We start from the raw sequence: 20,960 nt of genomic DNA on the forward strand, positions 1-20,960 counted from the left end.
CCACCATCGTGAAGGCTGCTGAGGGAAAGGGCTTGCTGTTAAGGTACCTAGTTGGGCTTGATTCACACACACAAAACAACTCTGCATGACTCCAAGTGTTTCATTTTTGCGGTAACTAAAAAATGCAAAGAAAATGAGGGCTAAGCTCATGGAATTGCTGTAGAATTGCTGTGAGGGGTTGTAGGCACAAGGGGAAGAAAACCCGCTCTGCCATCACCCGCTCACGCTATGTCTAGCTCCACCGAAGCCAGGAGTGACTTGTCATACTGAAATTGGTTTGCTGGTAGTTTTGGGGATGGGGGAAACCACATTTTGGTCAACAAACTACTTGTGAAAAATATTCACCCAGTGCTAGTAACAGCCTCTGGTTGCTAATGAAGTGGGATGTACTGGGGGAGGAGGGAAAGCTCCGTGTCTTGCTACCCCTCCTTGGAGCCATCTGGTCTCTCACGGTTTATTCGTAACCAGTGTCCTAATCTCCCTTAACTGACCTCATTGTTGCTGAAATATGAAAATTACCCTTTTAGGCGTTGTGGTTCTCGTGAAGAAAACAACAGAGCATAGTTATGTATAGTTTTATAAGCAAAGCATAATGCAATCATTTAATTAATTTATCCAGAGCGTTTATTCTTAACCAAATGCGTGGCGGTGCAACTTGACACACTCCAGGTGTGATCCATAATATTCCACCTTAAACAAAACTTTAAACAAAACCTTCTACCCCATTTCTTCCCTAATGATTTTTCTGTCAAATAGCTCAGTATAATAGAAAACACTAACTGTGCCTTCATTAACAAGCGAACAGGCGTTTCTTTCCCTCACCCCAGTTTACTACCAGGCAGTGTCCTCCAGCACCCCAGCATCTTGCCAAAAGCATTCACTGCTTTTATAAACTTGATTTCTTCTACCATTAGGATCTGGTTTCCCCCGTGCAGGATGCCAATAGTTCATTGTATTTGCTCTTTGGATCCCAGCTGGGGCCGCACTGGGTCCACAGCAGAACTGGCATTTGGGACGGAAAAGGCTTTATGCCCGTGTGTCCATTCTGACGCTAACTTCTCCTTTCCCAACATAGATATTGCCGCTGAGTGTTTCACTTCATACTGTGCTTTATGGCTGGCAGCAGGGTGTAGTTATCCTACTTCTTGTGCCCATGGGGTCTTCAAAGGGCTTTATTTAAATGTACCAAGATGCTTTCACCTACCACTGAAATGCAGCTACTTATGCTGCAAAGCCTGGCAGCCGCTCTAGCAGCAGGAGCAGGACCAGGCCACTGCTTTTATGACATAAAGTAAGGAGGGGAAAAAAAAAATCCATATCCATTAAAAACTGCAGGGAGAACGTAAATTGTCAGAATGTAATTACCTAGACTGGAATTTGGCCAGCATTCCAGACGGACATTTCCTCTCTCGTGAAGCATGCCGTGGGATACCTGATGGCCGAAAGCAGCCAGGGTCTCGGCAGGATTAAAACTCGAGCTTTGCTGCGTAGTCGTTCCATAGCGGCTGAGAGATGTATATTATCTATTTAGCGCCTACAGCACCCTGGGGCTAAAAAGTGACTGAATCCTATGAAATCTGATAGGAGTGTCTGAGGTTAGGAGTGCGGTCTAAAAACATTCCATGAAACTTGTAAAATCTGCAGATGGTCCGGCCTTGGTACTTTATCCTGTGGAAGGGAGGAGAAAGAGGTTAAAAAAGAGTTGCCAAAAGGACTGTAGCAGGGAAAAGATGAAAGTTCAGGGTCCTCTGCGTAGATTGTTGTTCCCTTGAGGAGCAGTGGATGTTTTTCTGAGGTTTATTTTGGGCCATGGAAGTGTGCCATGGAAATGTGCATTAGCTGGCTCTGGAACTCCTTAATACCTGCTTGAAATGACTCAATGTAATTTACAGCAGATTGAGATACCAGCGTGTTGGATGCAAGAAATGCTGACAAGTCAGTGGGACAAGGAAGAGGGAATTTGGTGCAGGTAAGGAAAAGAGGGAAAGCAGGGACCATTTCAAGTAGTGAAAAGGAGGACACAAAGGTGTGGTGGCATTCGCTGTGTTCAGTTGCAGCTGCCAACGGTAGAGCTACTTAAAAGGTGATATAAGAGAGGTTCCCAGCATGAAATCGTACACAGGTGCTTAAACACATTGTTCTGTGAGCAGCGGGACTCATGAAGCCAGGTTTTCTTAGATTTTGTCTTTTCCCTATAGCCTCTGACTGCTGCCATTTCTTCTGTCTCCTGGGCTGTGCGCCATCACAGACCCTCACCCTATTCCCCTGCCCCAAACCTCCCTCCTCCTTGTTCTTACGGTAAATCCCACATGGCTCCTTATCCCTGCCTCCCTGGTAGCCCCGGGCACCCCTGGAATCCCAAACCTCCTGCCACTGTTTAGCCTGGGAGCTGGAAAGGCACCACTCGGATACAGATAGCTGGCTGGGAGGTGGCTGCTTGGTTGGCGAGCAGGTCGAACAGAAGGGGCAAGATCTGAATGGCAACTGCTTTTTAGGTGTCTTTGCACCTCCATGATTTCATATGGCAGGATCTAGTATTTTTAGACCTCTGCCCCTCTGTCAGATTAAAAGTCGCCAAGGAGTTTCAAAGTCTGTAACAGGATTGGCACAGTGCAGTCAGCTGGCGCCGTGTGTTTAAGGCTCATTCCTTCGGGAAACCAGGCTGAGAAGCTGCTAGGAGTAAAAAGGCTTCTCCTCACTAGGAAAGGAGTCAGGCAACCATTCTATGCAACTTATTTGCTTCTTTAAACTATTATTCACCATAGGTTATAGATTCTGCCCATTAGGATCCACTTCTGACATAAAAAGTTTACGTGTGTTCTTGGATACTGCGTATGAGAAAACAAAAGCCCAGAGAGCAAGGAGGGTGGAAATGAACACGGAAAATTTTCTCTTGGGGTATACAGAAGGCAGTTGAGCGGTGGGTTTTTGGCTTGATGGGGGTGAAACTGAAAACTTCCCTTTAATACTGATCTCCTGCTACATTAGAATAAGAAGGGGATTAAATCTGAAGCTGCCTTCATCAATATGATGTGTAATAGCCTCGATGGCGCTTTCTGAAAGAAAGACTTGCCAGACTGGCTGCTGGTCCTGAAAGCTTGCCTTCTTTTGGGAGCTGGGAGGAGAATGACTCTCTCGAGTTGTTTCCTGAAGTGCATGTCCTCCATTTTTATTTCTTCCACAGTGAGGTCCTGAAGGGGATTTATTGTCTCCCCATTTCCTTGTGCAGAGCTCCAGGTAGAGCAGGGTGGAACAGCAAAGCCTCAAGCCGTGGCAGAGCGAGAACAGATGCGTGCGTGAGGACAACGTGGGCGTGTTCAATGATTCGGGTGTTCATTTTGAGTTTATACTGTGCAATGCAGTCATAGTCTTGTTTTTTCCTGAAAAATATATTGTTTCTTAGAGCCTTTGAACCTGCAGTACCTATTCTGCCCTTCAGTACAGCATGTTCCCTGCTTGTGAGATTGGATTTTGTATTGTTTATCAAAGGGTAGACCTGTGCCCCCTCGCCTTACTCCCCACTGGTTTTTCATCTCAGTATAAAAGTTAGTTTCTCCTTGCATTCTTTACACGTGTTTAAATGACTGTTAAAAAGTGCAGAGCAGTGGAAAAGTGGTTTCTTCCAGTTTTGAAGTGCTCATATTTTATTAAAGCTGAGATTCCTAGAGCTTTGTGGCCAGAGACACACTACAGTTGCCACCCTCTCCACTCCTACAGAGATAAAACCCCATTTCTTCCTGTGAAAATTCTCTAATCACCCACAAGTTGTCAGTTTGTGTGTTTTGGGGTGAGATTTAATTCTCCTAGATACAAACGTCTTTCATATGGCTTCTAAAAATATAAAAGTACAGGTAAAGTGCATTAAGCAATGAAGCAGGGTACTGAACCTGTATGACTTGACTTTGTTGTGAGGAGATGCTGGTGCCATTACTTGCCTTCCCCCCCACCGCACCCCATTATTGCCCCATTGCTTTTTTTCCCCCCTTTTGCTTCAATTACCATCTGTTACATGGTATTTTGGTACTTGTCACCCTGAATTTTACGTACCTGCTGTGACTTAACAACATTTAACCACTAATGACATGTAACACCACTCTGGTATTTGCAAGTACTTTGTCCAGAATGAGTGAGAATTTGTGCTGTTAATGCAAACCCTCCAGGTTGGATCTGGATGTAATTTTGTAACAAATTGTGGTATATTAGCACCCATAAGCCAGCTCCGCAGTCAGTGTCTTCATGTCTTTCGATCAGCTTCCCACAATACAGTTGTTTTCATAACCCCTGTTGCCGGGATTCACCCAGAGATCTCTCTGGGGCATCAGCTGCAACCTTCGCAGTCACCACAGTGCTTTGACGCTCATGGCTGAGCTCCACGGGTGCACCCCCAGCCTCACAGGGGTTTTGGGGGACCGCTGGAGAAAGACAGGGATGCTGTGGATAAAGGGCTGGGACATGGCTGGCCGCGTAGGCAGCATCGGGCGCTGGGAGGACATGGCGGCTCCCCAGCGAGGGATGGGGGAGAGGAGGAGCACAGCACGTGCCTGCCTTTGGGCGGGAAAAGCGCCACGCCGCCGCGCGCATGCGCAGCGGCAGGTGGGCGGGCTCTCGGGAACGGAGGGAGGAGCTGCTCCACCTCCTCCACCATTTAAAGGGACAGCGCTCCCTTTGGCTCTGCCTCTCTACTCCCCGCCTCAGGACCGGGAGGGGGTGGGTGGTAACTGTGTGAGCCCTCGCCAGTTCGCGCCCTTGCCCTCCGCGCTGGGGAGCTTCAGCTATTCTCGGCAGGTTCCGGAGCCAAGAGTCGTCTCCTCCTCCGCGATTCTGCTCCCCGCCCCCTTAGCCCTTCGGCTGGCTCCGCCGCCGGCTCGGCTATCTCCGCCCACCCTTCGGCTAAGCCCGTTAAGTTCCGCCACCACTTCGGCAACTTCCGCCGGTTCGGTCGGAAATGGCCGAAGACGTGAGAGATCCAGCGGTTTAGGGGAGAAGACCGGCCGGCTTCTCGGAACGAACCAACTGTCTCCGGATCCAGGGGGGTGGGGGGGGAGCAGGGGAGGGCGGAAGAAGGGGGAAGGCTAAGGCAGCGGCTATGGCTCCCCCCCCAGCCACTCGCGGTGGGCGGCGCGGCGGGCGGCGGGACCGCGGCTCCGCCAGGAGGGTGAAGTGAGGGCGCCGAGAGGTAGGGTGGACCGTACCACGTACGGGGGTTGGGGGGGTGGAAGGAGGGAAAGAGCGACTCGCGGCGGTAGCACACCCCCGGGGTAGCCCGTGGGGGCGGGTGAGTGGCGGGAGTGGTACAGTCCGGAGGAAGCCCCCTCCTCTGTGAGGCGCGGGGGGGTGCCTTCCCCCAGCCCGACTGGGGACGCTGGGAGGGGGGGGGTCCCTCAGGGCTGGGGACGCTGGGGGGGGTGGGGTGTCCCTCAGGGCTGGGGACGCTGGGGGGGGCGGGGCCCCTCAGGGCTGGGGACGCTGATGGCGGGGATCCCTCAGGGCTGGGAATAGTGGGGGGCGGGGGCATCCCTCAGGGCTGGTGGCGCTGGGAGAGGGTGTGGGCACCTCAGGGCTGGGGACGCTGGTGGCAGGGGGTCCCTCAGGCTAGGGATACTGGGCGGGGAGTCCCTCAGGGCTGGGGACGCTCTGTGTGTGTGTGGTCCCTCACAGGGTAAGGGGCATTGTCGGGGTCTCACAGGGCGAGGGGCGCTGCGCGGGGGGTGTCCCACATGAGGGGGGCTCCCTCATGGCGGGAGGGCTGCGATGGCACCTGGTGCCCAGGCGTTGCTGACAGGCTCCAGCCTTCCCGCCTGCCCACCCTCCCGCCTCCCTCGGCTAACTCTGCGAGGGGCCGGGGTGCAGGCGGGGGACGCCGGGACCCCCTTGTCCCGTCTCCCCAGGCTGCCTGCAGCATCTCCTATGCTTCGAGGGGACGTCGCCTTCCCCCCCGGCCAGCAGGGTCCCGTTCCTCCCGCTCTGAGGCGGGTTTCGGCGTAGGGGCTTGAGGCCTAGCGCCCGCTCTGGCTTCGACGGTCATCGAAAGCGCTGACCCCGAGGCGCTTGTCGCCGTAGTGCAGGGTTGTCCCATGTCTTGGAAACTTGTCAAAGCCCTCGCGCTCACCGCTGCCGCTGGCAGCAGATTCCCCCCAGGTCGGTGTTTGTTCCCTGCTGCTTGTGCCGGGGTTTTGCCTTGTGAGGTGGTGAGGACAGAAACGATAAGGCTGTTGTCTCTCGGCATCTCAGTGTTTCTGGTATGCTCGTATTACACTCCTCTGGATTCTTTGCTGAAGTTGAGGTTTGTATTTTTTTTTCCCAGCTGTTTTCCCCACATGAGGTCTCTTCTTACTCAAAAACACAGGGGTCTTTCTTCAATCAAAAAAATTTTACTGGTGTGGGGCTAATGCGTTGCTGCTGACTGCCTAACACCCCGTTACGCTGCTACAAGCCCAAACAATTTGGAGCCTGGAGGAGTTGGAAATGCTTAAAATGGTCTTAAGGATTCACGAAGATGCTTTCTAGATACACTGTTCTGTTGCTGTGTGTGTTAAAATTCAAACACTGAGAGACTCATGGACTAGTTTGTGATCTCTTGTTGCTTTTGCATGCCTCTGATAAAGTGTGTGTGTTGATATCCCAATGTGATAGCTTGGCTTTAAAATTTCTGGGTTTCCGTGCTGCCGGTCTAACATCTGTATGAAGAAGACTAAATAACTTTGTTTCCTGAAAGGGGTGTCACATGCAGGTGATTATCTTAGAGATATTTCTGTTTTTGTGGAGAAGTGGGTTTGCATCGGTTCAGCTCAGCGTTAAGAGGTTCTGGAGCAGGGGTAACTGACTGTCGTCTTTTGAGCACGGTATAGCCAAATTCTTTTGGCAGCTCAGCTAAGGTACAGACAGTTCTTGAACTTCTTGATGTCTCATTGCAGAAGGGAAGTCCAAAATAGTTTTCTGAAATTCTGTAATTTTTCAAGTGGAGATTGTTAGCTCTCATGTTTGTTTGCATGCGGGGTTGGATTTTGGCAGTTGTCAAGTCAGAGCAAAAGCAACAAATGCACAAAACTGTGATTGTTGAATTGCCTTCACTTAGACTGCTTCTCAACGATATATGACAAAATTGGAGGGGGTTTTGTGCGCTGTTAAGATGGGATGGGAAGGATCATCGTCTTCCCTTGAATATTTGTAGTGTGGATCTCTGGGACTGTTCAGCCAATGAGTTGAATGTCGTCGATGCATTCCCAGGTCTTGCTTGCATATGTGGAGTCAGAGCCCACCTTGAGCCTGCTTTCCATGACTACTATCTCTTGAAATGTCACAATACCTTCATCTTAAGTTTTTAGAGTTTGTCCCTCTCCTTCTGCCTGTGGGTGTTTGTTCCTTTATTCCTTTCAGTCTCTGTTGCCTGATTTTTCTCCTTGCTGTTTGACTCCTATCACCTCTCCCAGTTGCCTCGCCTGTTTTCCCAGGGCATTCCTCTCCCTGCCCACCATAATCATTTCACCGGAGTGGGAAATGAAGCCAACCGCACATGTTAGCTGTTTGAAGCCAAGATCACAGCAGTTGAATGTGAATTGGTTCTTAAACCAGAGGCAATTTTTCTGCTTTGGAAACCCCACAGAAACACTGAACTGGAAGAGACCTCTTGATCACTGGATCTCGTCTCCTGATCCACAGTTAGGTTTTCCCAGTGCTTCCTGTCTCACTTCTCTACCTGTGGTCTCTGCTGAAAGCCCCTTTTTCGGGAACATTTTGAAGCAGTTTCCAACTCTGGGGTTTTAACCCAGGGTGGAATTTTTGCTGTTCCTGTAATGAACACATCCTAACCCAGACTGGGATTCCTATGTCTTAACCACCCAGCAAGCAAAATATGTGGGGGTTTTGTTTGCTTCTGTGTGAAAAAGGCAAGCGATACTCATAGGCGTATTTAGATACGTGCCGTTTCAGTACAGATAGGCGTATCTCTGCTAGTACGTGGCTAGGCAGTAGGGGAAGCATTCACGTGGGATTTGGGGCATAGAACTGGGACTTCCAGCTGTCTCATAACCCGTGCTGGCACAGGCTGTGCTTGCTGGGCTAAAGCTAGCATGAGTATGTACCCTCAAAAGCAAAGAGCCCGTAGTTTTCTTCTTGGAAAATACCTGGAAGTACTGCGTACTGCGGATTGTCGTGGGTGAGTTTGGCTCCTGCAGCTTAGATGGGTGTTTGTCAGATGCAAATGATGTTGGTGGATGCTGCCTGAGAAGAGGTGCAAAGCCAATTTGAGGTTTTGGGGTTTGTTAGGAAGGATAAAGACAGAAGCATGTACAGCTCCGTGGCTTACAGCTAATCGATCTCTGGATTGCCTGGGCGTAGGAAGCCTTGAGCGCTGGCCGACCGGGTAAATTGATGTTATTACACCGCAGTTGCAGGGCCAGTTTTGAAGTGCAAATTGAAATCCCATTTTTGTGAAATCATTGCTATTAGTTAATTGATGTCTGTTACCAGCAAGAGCAGCTTAGAGGACTGACTAATCTATCACAGATGGATTTGAAAGGACATTTTCTAGCTTCTGCCTTAACTTGCTGGACATTCCCTACAAGGTGTAGCAATTTTAAAGCAGTTCCGATACCTTTGTTGTTTTTGATTTAGCGTCTGCTGAGGAAGTTTGCGATATCCAGTCTTTCATACAAGAAGCATTTAAGTGTGCTGTGCTCCCTCTGCTGGCATCTGCCCCTGCTAGCTCGTGGTGAGTGGCCGTTGGTTTCTCAGGGCTATGTTGACATAACTAGTAACACTACAAAGTGACCTGTCCCTTATTGATAAAATTAAGTGAAACTGAGAAAATCCAGGCTCATAAATCAAGCAAATCAATCTTCTATGTCTGTTGGGGGGGCCAGATCCTAAACCACCAAACAAACAGATAATCTGTAGCCACTGATATATGTAAAGGAGGGTTTGTTTTTCCTTTAAGGTGCATGTTTTAATGGTCACAGAATTTCTGCCCTTACAGTCGGTTTCTGAAATGGCTGACATCTCCTTGCCTGGAGTCAGGGCTGTGCATTTTCTCTGCCTATCCCCTGCCCTCCCCCTCGCCCCTGAGTTTTGGTGCATTAAGAAAGTGTGTTGCTTTTCTGATGCAAATGGTTGCCTGAGAGTAGTATCAGAACATGGCATTAACCCATGAACATTAAGAAACCCTCTCAAGTTTCTTCTAATACAAAATGCTAATAACAGTTCCCACTGCACAAGTAACATTTTTATTTCCTTTTTAATGTACGCTTTCCAGCTGGTTAGCCTTTTATCCGTCTTGTTTCATAAAATGCTTTCTTTCATGATTCAAAATACTTGCAGGTATCTTCTTATCTGGCCGCCCTCTTAGGGGTAGCGGCAGTGCAGGTGGCCTGAGGTTTGTTTCCATTCCTGTTGCGTTTTGCTACGAGTGCTGCTGTGCTAAAGCGTATGTTCTGACGTCTGACTCTGCAGGATGAGCTTTCTTACTGTTTTGTGCTAGCCCTTCTGTGTAACATGAAAGGACTGTGGAGCTGTGTAGCCATCTTAAGTCTATGCCAGTACATTGGCCACCTATGAATTAATTTGAGTTTTATTTATTTGAAAGCTGAAATGTCACTGAGCGGGAAATAAATTGGCCTATACATGTACTATCTTCCTTAGGGGACACTTCTTGACAGATTGAGTACTTTCTCATTCCAGTCAAACAGATGATGAATTCAAGTTTGGCAACTTGATGTGGAAATTGGGTCCTCTGCTTATATAAAGGCAGTACAATTAAAACCAGCAACACCCTCCATTACATTGTCCCATCAACATGTCTCAGTTTTCAAAGTGGAGATAGGCTTTTCTTTTCCCCATCCCATACGTAGCCCACCTTGTGGGTCCAGATTTGAATGTGATGGAATTAAGCGCATCACTGAGTGTGGGAAAGACTTCTTTTCCTCCCTCGATTAAATGCCTCCGCATCATATGTAATGCAGGAGTGCATCAGGATGAGATTTGTACATGTCTTTTAGTGTTTCTATTATGGGCACGAGGAAGTAATTATACTGCAGGTCTGCTCTGTGTAGGCACTTAGTGGGAAGTGATGTGTTCTGGATTGTGTTGGTGTTGAGTGGAGTAGAGGCTGTGGGGTACTGCTGACATGCAGATGACTCCTGGAAAAGGTTGGCATGAAAGCGTTGGAGCTTGTGACAAGAAGAGCTGCCAAACAAGTGGGGAGCCTTGGAGTTGAGAGCAGAGCCTAAATATATAGAGCAACGGTATGAGCCTCTTTCTACGGGGTCTCTAAACTCTGAGCAAAGCAGTCCTGAACTCGCTATTGAAGAACTTATAAGGGTCTGCAAATAAAATAGGCTGGAAACCTTTGATATAAGCAGAGTTGCAACATCAAAGGCGTGATGTGTAACCAGCAGGCGGGGAGAAGACAGGACGGTATGATCCTGTCTTCCTCATTTAGAGGTAATTCGCTGGACAGAGATAACATGTGGTACCAGAGCCCACTGACTCCCAGAAATGCATTGTACATCTAATAGTAAATGCCAGCGAATAGGTTAACATCATTCTCAGATTAATACAGATAGCAGTCCCATTGCATATGGGAAGAAAAAAACCCCAACACATGCATTGTTTAGGTAAGATATTTCTTTCCTTAGGCATCTCTCCTGGGAAGACCTTGGTAGTCATAAATGAATCTGCCGCCTACCTTGTGTACCTTCATTTTAATGTGGGGATTGAGGAGGAGCCAGCTATCGGAAAACCAGCCAGAGATGGATGCGTTGGAAAGTTGCCACTAATTACCACCAATAAAGTGGTGTCTGACAATTAGCTGTTGTTAAGCCTTTCCTTGCAAGTTCTCAACCGTGCATCAGGAAACAAAACCAAGGACGTGGAGGAAGGCAGCAGCTGTCCTTGTAATGATCTTGTAAAAAATAAGTTCTGGGTAGTTGTTATTTTGTTGATCTTACTAAAAGCAGAACATAGAGTTGATTCTGAAAGATGGTTCTGTTCTAGCAGAGCCGGCTGGATTTGATGGACCCAGAAACTCTTTCCTTTCTCTTTTGGCTGTCGGGCTCTGTCGTAGCCTGCAGACTTCTTAGGCCTCTTATCTATAAACCAGGTTTGAGGCTGCCTTACTTCACGGGAAAGCTGTAAATCAGTAATGCCTGCAAAGTGTTATTGTTGATGTTAATCTTGGAGTTCTTAACAAAAATTAAGATTTAATGAAAATAATAATAATAAAAGATTTAAAGAAGTCTTGCAGTTGGTTTCTCGCATTTGCCTCCAGGGTCTTCTGACTTTGTTTTTACTTTGTGGCAGTGATGAATAGCACCAAGCCTTTTGCAAGCATCTCAGGGGTGTAGTTAGTTAGGAGTAACGATTGAGCTGGAGCTGGCAGGTATCTAAAGGCTTTTGTACAGAAGCAAGTTCGCTCCCAACCCCTCAGGAGTCAGACCTGCTCTTTCTCTGGAAATGACTTTTACATTGCCAGGACAATGATGACTTTGATTAGAAAGACCAAGCAGTGCAATTATTTCTTCCTTGTCAAAGGAGCTGTCGAGGAAGATGATCTTTCTGCATCGGTTGGAAGTCTGTCTTACTGAGCTTGTGTTTCAGACGACGCTGCTCAGGCAGCGAGGCCCAGAGCATCTTCTGGAGTAGTTTATACAAGTACGACCCAGGCTTTGCAATGACTTGGGTCTCTGTATAATTCCATTGACTTGGAAGGAGTGACATGTAATCTCTAGACAGATCTCGAGTCTGGTTTAATATGCATCTCTGATCTATAATACATGCGCAGACACGTCGACCCTTTTGGTTACCCCTGAAAGCAGCTATATCTGGGACAGAAAGTGGCAGCTGTTTGACAAATGTAATAGAGTAGGTATTATAAAAAGAACCAAAGTGAATTTCCTGTTCTTAAAACTGATTAAAGCAAAAGCAGCCTTGCCAATGATTCTTGTGAGCTTGATGCTGCTTTGCAGGGGTGTCTTGCTTGGACGCTTTGCTGTCCCTGTAGCTATTCTTAGCCTGTTTACCAAAAGCTGTTGTGCGCGTATTGAGGGAGTGCTGCGTTAACTCATACTGTGCACTCACTATTTGTATGTCTATGTGGAGCCTTTTGGGGAGGGAGAGGATTATACCAGAGCTCTTCTGTCACCTTCCTCTGCTTCTGTGCTTTATAAATCTGTAGGAAAGAGAGGTTAATGTTTCTGTAGTATCTGAGCATATCACAGTGCTACTGTGATGGAGGGAAGTACTGCCCAGTACTTGTTGACACTGACCTTTGGATTTGGAATTTGTGACGTGGTTTAACTGATTCCATAGCATGCTGCTAGAAGGGATGGCCTTGGTCCCTTTCCCTCTCTCAGCTCTGCAGTCCTTGTCATTTATGTGATGCCTCAGTGAGGTGAGGCAGTTTGATAATCTGACAGCAAACTGCTTGTGGGTTTTTTTCTGGGGTAAATGGGGGGTTCTCTCAGCAGTAGGATGGGGAGAAGTTGCTAGGTGCCCCTTCTCCCCTTTTCTTACTGTTAGTTAACTGTCTTAATGTTCCTGCATTAGGATATTCCTGTCTTGAGTCCAACCTGTCTCTCCCAAGACGTGGGATATGAGCACTGGCAGTGCCCGAGGAGGAGACCCACTCACTTGGCAGGGGTCGGGGAGTATCTCTGTATTTTGATATTTTTACCCAGCTCTGATACTCTGAATTTTGCTGCCCCAAGGCTGTGAGGGATAGATGCCTGGTATGAGCTGATCTGTTTGTGTTACTCAGAAGGCAAAGTGAGAGGCAGAGCAGCCAGAAGCCGGGCTTGCTGCCCCTGTGCTGCTGGAGGGGATGGGAGGGCTGGGCAATGCCTACATGTGCTTGGCCCCTTCCCCTGGCAGCAATAAGAGTGGCTGAGCATTGCAAGGCTTGGGCAGATGAAGAATAGGTAGTGGGATGGTGACACAGCTGCTGTGCTGTAGCAGAGGTTTGCTCCAGCACTCTTTTTATCTTTATTGCAAATCTGGAGTCTGCTCAGGACCAGCGAGGGTAATTTAATGAAGCTGGGGGACTTGTTATAAATGAATGCGCTGAATGGACAAGAACAGTTTGCTGTTGTATATGGCTATGAAGGTCACTAGACTAGGATGCTCATTTTTCAGTTCCTGCGTGCTGCTGGGTGAAACTGAGGTTTGTGCTGACACACGCGGTTCCTGTTAATGGGGACTGGAGTTGCTCTGAAAGAAGAAAATGCCCCGATTTGAAGGCTGCTTGGCAGGGAGACGACTGGAAAGACGTGGTTTTGGTACAAATCTCTTCAGACCCTGGTGCTTCGTTTGATTGCCTGACTACTTCTTCTGAGACCTTCTTATTAGGATTTCTGCTCTTCTGTTATGAGAAGTGAAATTAATAATCTCCCTTACTTCCCATACATGGGAAAGAATGTCTTCATTCTGGCCCAAGTTTAGCTGCTGATGAGATCTGTTTTGGGAACTGCGTCGTGCTAAAACAAAGGGAGAGGAAGAGGAAACAAACAGTTGTGTAGCCTACTCGCTTTGAAACGCAGTTTTAGTGGTTCCCTGGTATTGAAATAATTATTTAACTGATTTATCTGATCCATGGGATTATTTCTCTTTCCAAGTAATAACTAGAGCAGTAAAGATGTTTTATTAAATTAAAAAAAAAATAGCATATGTTGTTTTCAGTATTGCATTTTAGTAATTGTTTGCAATGACATTTTGGAATCTCAGAGAGAAAATTTGTGTGCTTGACTTTCTCGCAGATCAGCTCCTGGCTATCTCGATATAGAGCAGAATTGAGTTGTTTTGTTTTTTTTTTAAAATTACTTTCTGACAGCAAAGCCTATTCTATGTGTGTTGCAGTTCTGGCTTTTTTAAATGTTAAGCTGTCTTTAACAGGACTTCCACAGGTGCAGTTTTCTGAAACTTTGGGGGGTTTTGTGTGTTTTTTTTTTTTTAATCAAGAATTGCTTGTCCTTAGTGTTATTTTAAAATAATGCTATATTTATTTGTTTAATCTGAGGAGAAAATTCTTAATGTATTTTTTAATGTCTTGAGGCGTGATGATGAAAGGGCTGTGGTTTGGTGTTGGATTTTGTTTGGGTTTTTGGTCTGGTTTTTTTGTTTAGTTGGTTAGGGTGTTGGTGGTTTGGGTTTTTGGGTTTTTTTTGATGTTGTGTTTTCCCCGTTTAGCAGGTTGTAATGTGATTAGGATATGGAACCTTACCAGCTTCAGAAGAAAAAATCCTTTTTAATTATTTTTTTTTTTAACAAAGCTTTAACAAAACTCTTGTGAAATGTTGTTCCTCGATGTCACTGGATTGTGGTCACAGGCCACCGTGGGTGGAAAAAGTCAAATATCTGAGAGGGCCACGCTCCACACAAACTGTGTGTCTGTGTGAAACCTGCTCTTCTCAGGGACGAAACCCATGGTTCCTCCTACCCTTTCGAAATGTCTCTTCTGGCATTCTTCCTGTTTCCTCTCTAAAATCTGACAACTCTTGAGATCGAAGGGTCGGAAAAACAGATTGTGTGAGATCTCTCAGATCAACTCAGCGTTTAAGTGTGAGTTTTCACATGAGAGCCCATTGCACCGTGTGTTTTCTGAAGTGGTGCTTGGAGAGGCTGTGAGAGCCTGGTCCCTCAAATACACCAAAGAAAGCTCTGTGAAACAAGCGCAAAGAGCAGGAGCCTCCAAATTAGGGTTCTGCCAAGTCTTGAGAAACAAAATTGTACTGACGGAGATCTGCACCTCTCAAGGGAAAATAAGTCTCCAAAATGAATGTCCAATCTGGAACAAGTGAACAGACACCGACAATATCTCCAGTAGCTCAGTTTGCAGCTGGTCCTTCCCTGCTTCTCAGTCTGGTTCATTAAGGCAATGAGTGAGGTATGTAGGAGGACAGAAATGCTGGAGTTACTTGCATAGGTCAAAAACGAGTGGACAAATCAAATGGGGCCCAACCATGTGTCTCCTTAGATCCACATTGAACTGGAGCTGGGTGAGCAGAAGCACGTGCGATTTCAGCCCCCTAGTCAGGCTGGTTTTTGCACATCATAACTTGAAAAAGTGGGCTTTTCATTCTTGAACCAGAATAGAGAGACCCGAGGGGCACTTTGTACTTCCTGCTAAATTCTAGATAAGATCTTCTACTGTTCGAACTTGCAAAACAGTTTAGGTGTGTGCTTCCCTGCTTGCAGCGCTCCTGCAAAGAGTTTGATCCACCCTTTCACTTTGTTGAGTCTGTTAGGAATGAATGATGTTCCTCAAGCTGTGAACACAAGAATGGTTTAGCTTTAAAAAAAAGTTTTTAAAAAAAAAAACTCCCCTGCAAACAGATGATGTAATGTCCGAGCCCCATGTTTAAACAGTTGTTAATTTGCCAGGGGATAATCCAGAGTTAAATCTGTCAGGCTTTCTCATTCCCAGATCCAGCAGAGCTTTGTTCTTTGTGCTTTCAAACGCATGTGTGTCCACTGCAGTCGCTGTGATTTCCTTCAGCTTCTGTAGTGAAACAGTTTGTCCAGGGTGAGAGAAAATGTTGCTATAAACCTTTTGTTGCTATAAACCTCGATATGTATCTTTTTGGTTTTAAGTTTCACTTAGTGACTGAATTAAACCAAACCACCTCTTCGGTGAGCTGCAGCACAGCGAAACCGAATTTCTTCTGAATTTGGATCTTGTGCTTTTGTAGGCATCTTCCTTTTGCCAAGCAAGGTTCGCTCCGTGCAAGGTCCCAGGAATGCTGCTGGGTGGGAAGCTCCACGCTCTGCAGCTGGTTTGGGCTGCACATGGACTGTTTAGTTGGTGTTTGGACTCTCCTCTCCCAGACAGTTCTGTACAAAACAAGGAACACTTAGTTTTCACACATGCAGCTTTGATTTTTATGAGCAGCTTTCTCTGCTGGTGGCAGCTCTGGCCTGTGTAACACTTCAGATCTGCTGACAGGAGGGGACTTACTGTGGTTGGTTGTGTAGAGGGAGGTTTGTATCAACACTTTTTTTTGTTTTTCCCCTGGGATATTATCTTTATTGGGATTTTTCACTGACCTATTCCTTTAATCTTCAATTTTGGCACCATTTCCCAGGGCTCATGTGAGCAAAGAACTTTGCCAGCTAGCAGGATGAACCAGCACGTGCAACAGGGTTAGAGAGCTCCAGAAGCTGTAATATCTGCCTGCAGTCACGGAGGAGGGGAGACGATGCTATCGTGAGAAAATGAAGTGGCAGTTTAAGGAATTGCTTTTATTTTCCCTAGCTTTTTATATCAAAAAAGGAAAAATGTCCGTCTTCTAACTTGGAGCCACTTCATATGAAAGTTGACACCTATTTCTTCGCTATGTCATTAACCAACTTGGCATGCTGGGTGGTTTCAGCAGTTTTTCTTCCTCTGAACAGCGCTGGCAGAAAACTCTGAGAGTGAGTTGCGCTGACACTGTGCTTGGTCTGGAGATGTTGCTCTGGAAAGCAGTCACTTTGGGAGAGATCACATCTGTGAAGAGACATTGCTGACTCACAGCATCGATATCTGCTGGGATGAGCTTGTTTTAAACAACTGGATTTCAGAAGCTTGAAAAAATTGCAGAAGGGGGTGGGAAGCTGAGAGACTGTCCTGCAGTTGATGGTTTCTTATATTTTTCCATGGTTTCTGCTGAAAACTAAGGGTAAGGGTAGTGGGCCGGTTGCAATTTATGGTGAAGTTATGCTTAATCTGTTCTGCTCATTGTTATTTTATTCCTCACACTCTGCTTGCTGACGTGACTTCCTCTTCTTAGGGATTTATGTGAAAATAATGCCATTCCTCAGAATTTCCTTGTTCTCTGCCAGCTGAGGAGCAGCTGTGAAGATACCGAAAAACATTAACTGCTCTTAAGAACTGCTCAGAGATGCATGGCTTTGTGATGGAGACCGGATTTAGCTGGAGCTCCTTGACTGGGCTGAACTGCCCTGTAGCTAGCAGCCATGGGGATGTGTTGGGAAATTGTGGACTGGTTCAGACAACAGGCCTTTTGTTTGATTGCCTTAGCAACCCTGCCTCTCTGAAAGACGAGATGTTCTCCCTCGCACATAGCGTTGTTCGCAGGAAGGCTGGTGGTTTCTCAAGAAGCAGGCATGCTTTGGAGGACTGATCTTGGGAGACGCTGGGCCTTCTATTCCCTCAACCCTTTTCTCTGACAACAGGAGGTTTCCAGCCGAGAGAAGTCTGTGGTTATCTAGTGTTTGTCCCCCAAATCCCAAGCAGCATGTCCTGCTGTCTTATCCTTTGCTATATCTGCTCCTGCGGACACAATGCACTGAATTTAAATAAATCGTAGTCCTTGCTAAATATCTGTCAAATATTGACTTAGCCTGTGGCATGAGCTGACTAAGCTGAAATTAATGGTGTAATTCTAGCTTGTTTGGCACATGTGTATAGGCAGTTTCATTGCAGATGGTAGACAAAATTAAGATCTTACCTTGACTCCATCTCAAGGGGAGGAAAGAGAAGCCTCGGGCTTATAATGGCAGGAAGGAAAGACTTGGCAGAGACGTGGGGGGGAGTGTTTGTAAAGATGTTATTTGACGGTGATAAAAATTCTTCCTAATGAGTGAGGTCATAAGACAAAATTGAGGAGTTGTTGTTAATTGTGTGCTATTACAGATGTCTTAAAATCATCTCCTGCGTTCTGGTCCATTGCCATACCCCTGGGATAATTTTTCTTAATCTGTTGAAAATGATATCCAAAAAAATGAGACAAGCTGGCTGGCTGAGGTTTCGGCACAGATCAGCAGATGTGGCGCTGGTATCTGCTGGCTTCTTGTGTTCTGTGGAACCCTCTGCAGGGGTAAGGGTATCTAGAAAGAGGCCGTGGCATCTCCCTTCCTTGGGATGAGGAGACACAGACAACTCTGTGTGTTTTTGAGATCCTACTGCAAAATGACAAAACACTGTCGTCTCCAAGGGAAGGAATAGAAATGCAAAAAGGTGTCTGAAGTCATCTGAGTCATCCGAATGACCTGGACCTAAAACATGCAACTTCCCTTGTGTTTCAGAGCTACCTTGGAGCCTCTCCTGCAAACTCCGGGGAAGCTGGTGGTTTTCTGAGGTTATCTTTGAGGGGTTTGTTGCTGGCATAAATAAATCTTGGGATTGGAAACACTAAGGATTCAGCTTTAGGACCAGTCCTGCTTGAGTGACTGCAGGGATCTCACTGCTGGCGCTGGGAATCTGGTGGAAGCTTATGTAAATGGTAAGCTCGTGAGTTGGGTTTTTTTAAAGACACCTTTTTTCCTCTTCACCCCCTGCCCAGCTATTTGTTGCAGTTTTGCTGTAGGCAGTAAGATCTCCATTGTAGCTTTCAGCTTCGTGGGAGCTTTATGCCTACAATTGATCAGTTCTGAGCTGATCCCAGAGAGCAAATGTAATGCAGCAAATTCATTATATGCTAAAATATTTATCGTATTACTGTAAAGGTCATTGATAGCAATGAAGGCTCAGTACAACAGTCCTGAATCTTTCCGAAGATCGTATCTGTCACCACTCTCTTTGGAGAGCGGTATCTCTTAAAGAACCTGGAATAACTTATCCCTGGCACACGCTTTTTGAGGTATGTGCTTGTATCCTCCATAGGTCGGTAAATAGCTGTTACACTGCATCTGAAAGTTAACAGCTGTATTTAATGTTGTTGCGTGTGCTCCCGCAGGCAGGAGTGAAGGGTAGAGCAGGAAAGGAGTCTTAATTTAACCTTGTACTTTTTTTGCTCGATTTAAGTAATTTGCAGAGTTGTATAATAAAATCTCCATGATCTTATTTCTATTAAGATTACTATAATCTAGAATTGTTATTAATGCTGAAGGGCATTTTTGCTCCTACATGTGCAGGAGTGAATTACTTGTTGCATAACATGATTTGGAAAGATAGAAACGAAAAGGCTTCTCAGCAATGAGGTGGGCTGTGATTTGCCTTCCCCTGAACCACAAAATGAAATATCATTTGGCAAATGGATTCGGGACTGCGAGGACCCTCTCAAAACACTTTGAGAGGCACACGAGTGGTGATGCGTGACTGTTCCCTGTCGGAAGGCCCTGAATGGTGTAGGATATATGACTGACCTATTTGCTGGTAGTTTTAGCATCTGGCTGGGCTTAGTTGTTCAGCCAGCTGATACCCAATTCCTTCTTATCATGGTATGTCTTTAAGGAACAGTTAGATTATTGGCTGCTGAGGAGCATTTTGGAGTCTGGCCTTGCGATTACAGCTTTTAATTGAAGCTACGCTCGCTGTCAAGGCTGCCTTTTTAAGTTCTGCTGTATGTCATCCTAACAATATTCCAGCCTTTCTGGCTTCTCATTGACTGCAGATGAAGCGCTGACTGCAGTCTGCCTCTGATCCTCACTTTGTTAGATGGGGACTGCGGCTTGTCTGCCAGGCAGCGGCTGCTGGCATGCACATTTGTCACCTGTGGCCATTCCTCTTGCTGTGATGGGCTCTTTCCTTGTCGCACCGAGAGTTTTGCTAATTGGAAGCGAGCACTGAAGGGGCTGCGTTTATTGTTCTGTGTCACGAGTAAGCTCTTTGCCTGAGTGTGCGTTTCAGGCAGCTGCGTGAGGTTCAACAGCTTTGTCTGTCATGATCAGACAGATCTCTAGATAATCTAGCAAATCTCTTGATTATGAGGGTGGAAAATAATATGCTTTGATTTACAGATGTTGCGGCACAAAAAGTGCTTCTGTGAATTCTCTGAATGGCAATATCTGTGTGTGTTTGGCATCCTCGATTTCTGGGTACATCCGTTTTCTGAACATATCCTGAATTTCTGCATACTCTTCTGGACAGAGCATGCAGTTTCTTGCACGTATAACATGGACAGCCGTTTTATAGACAAGCAAGTTATTAATAATTTTGCAGTAGCATTTTAAGCCAAGTTGAGGGATTACATTGGGTGAAGAGTCCTTGAAGCTTACAGTAAAGAAGACAAAGGATGATAGAAGCTATTGCCTTATGTCTGAGTTTACAGGCAGGGTTGAAAAAAGGGAAGGGGATGAAGTATGTTTTGAATTAAATCCTCTAAACACCTTTTCCTTCTCTCCCTTAGGAAATTGTAGACAAACTTGAAACCATTTTCCATTGTCTGTGAGCCATGGGAGGGGGAAAGACATGCAGCAGGCACATGTATCTCACATCTGCAGCTCGTGGTGACTGGTCTGGTGAGGTGCACCAGCAGCAGGAGTGATGCAGGTTACTTGTGAACGGTGTTGAAGTATTTTTCGCCTTTTGGGCACAGAAGCTCTCTCGGTTACAGATTGACTGGCAGATATGAGAAGATTAAGAAATGTTTTCACAGCCCCTTGAAGTTGTGGTAAGCTGGAAAAAAGAGGTCTTGTGGTCTCTTTTTCCTGGCCGTGTGGTAGACCAGACTGGGAAGTGATTGGATTGAATCTAAGCTTTCTTCTTGTTTGCGAGGTTAGTTGTAACCTCAGTTCACTTGCAGCCACACCATGCTTTCGCTGGGACAAGGAAGAGGAGAGATGATGGGAGGGTAGAAATACTCTGGGTTTGGTTTGATGAGCTGATGAATTTATGGTGTTGGCTTCTTTGCTGTTTAAAGTGAGGGCAGCTTTCGAGTGGGAGACACTTAGACTGGGACTCTTCTGTACAGATGGAGTTGTCTACCAAGTTGTGGGGTTTTTTTCCTTATTCTTTCTCTGAGGTCTGCTTTATAGTCAGTGGAGAAAAACAACCATTTCTGTAGCACAGTTCATCCTGTCCTAAGTAGACATCTTGAACCAATCAAGTTTTACATGCCCCAGAAGTCTTGCTTATTTTGCTAGCTGTAGAGAGCGCCAGACCGGCTAGTTTAGGTGTAATGGTAATTGGTTGTGGCCCACCGTGACACCTTTTTGAATAAGTGGCTTATGCAACGCCAAACCTAAGGTTCTGGGTAGTTTTGGAGACTGTATGAGCTCCTTGTAGTTGCAGCTTCCTCCTTCCTAGAAGA

The 20,960-nt window shown here is 46.4% G+C and overlaps 1 protein-coding gene across 6 annotated transcripts in view; it reads left to right on the top strand.

Annotated features, from left to right (window-relative positions):
* EXTL3 (exostosin like glycosyltransferase 3) overlaps window positions 1-20,960 on the top strand; it is a 162,145-nt gene that overhangs the window by 19,127 nt on the left and 122,058 nt on the right. For 2 of the 6 annotated variants that reach the window (XM_075086503.1, XM_075086501.1), the window contains exon 1: window positions 4,766-5,176. The exons of 1 other annotated variant lie outside the window; for it this stretch is intronic. The gene's annotated coding sequence lies outside the window, so the exon portion shown is untranslated. Of the gene's footprint in view, window positions 1-4,765; window positions 5,177-5,211; window positions 5,276-20,960 lie in introns of those variants that run through there. 3 more of the 6 variants (XM_075086500.1, XM_075086498.1, XM_075086502.1) reach the window with 2 other exon arrangements.

Source organism: Phalacrocorax aristotelis, chromosome 3 (assembly GCF_949628215.1).
Source record: "Phalacrocorax aristotelis chromosome 3, bGulAri2.1, whole genome shotgun sequence".
Classification (NCBI taxonomy): Eukaryota; Metazoa; Chordata; class Aves; order Suliformes; family Phalacrocoracidae; genus Phalacrocorax; species Phalacrocorax aristotelis.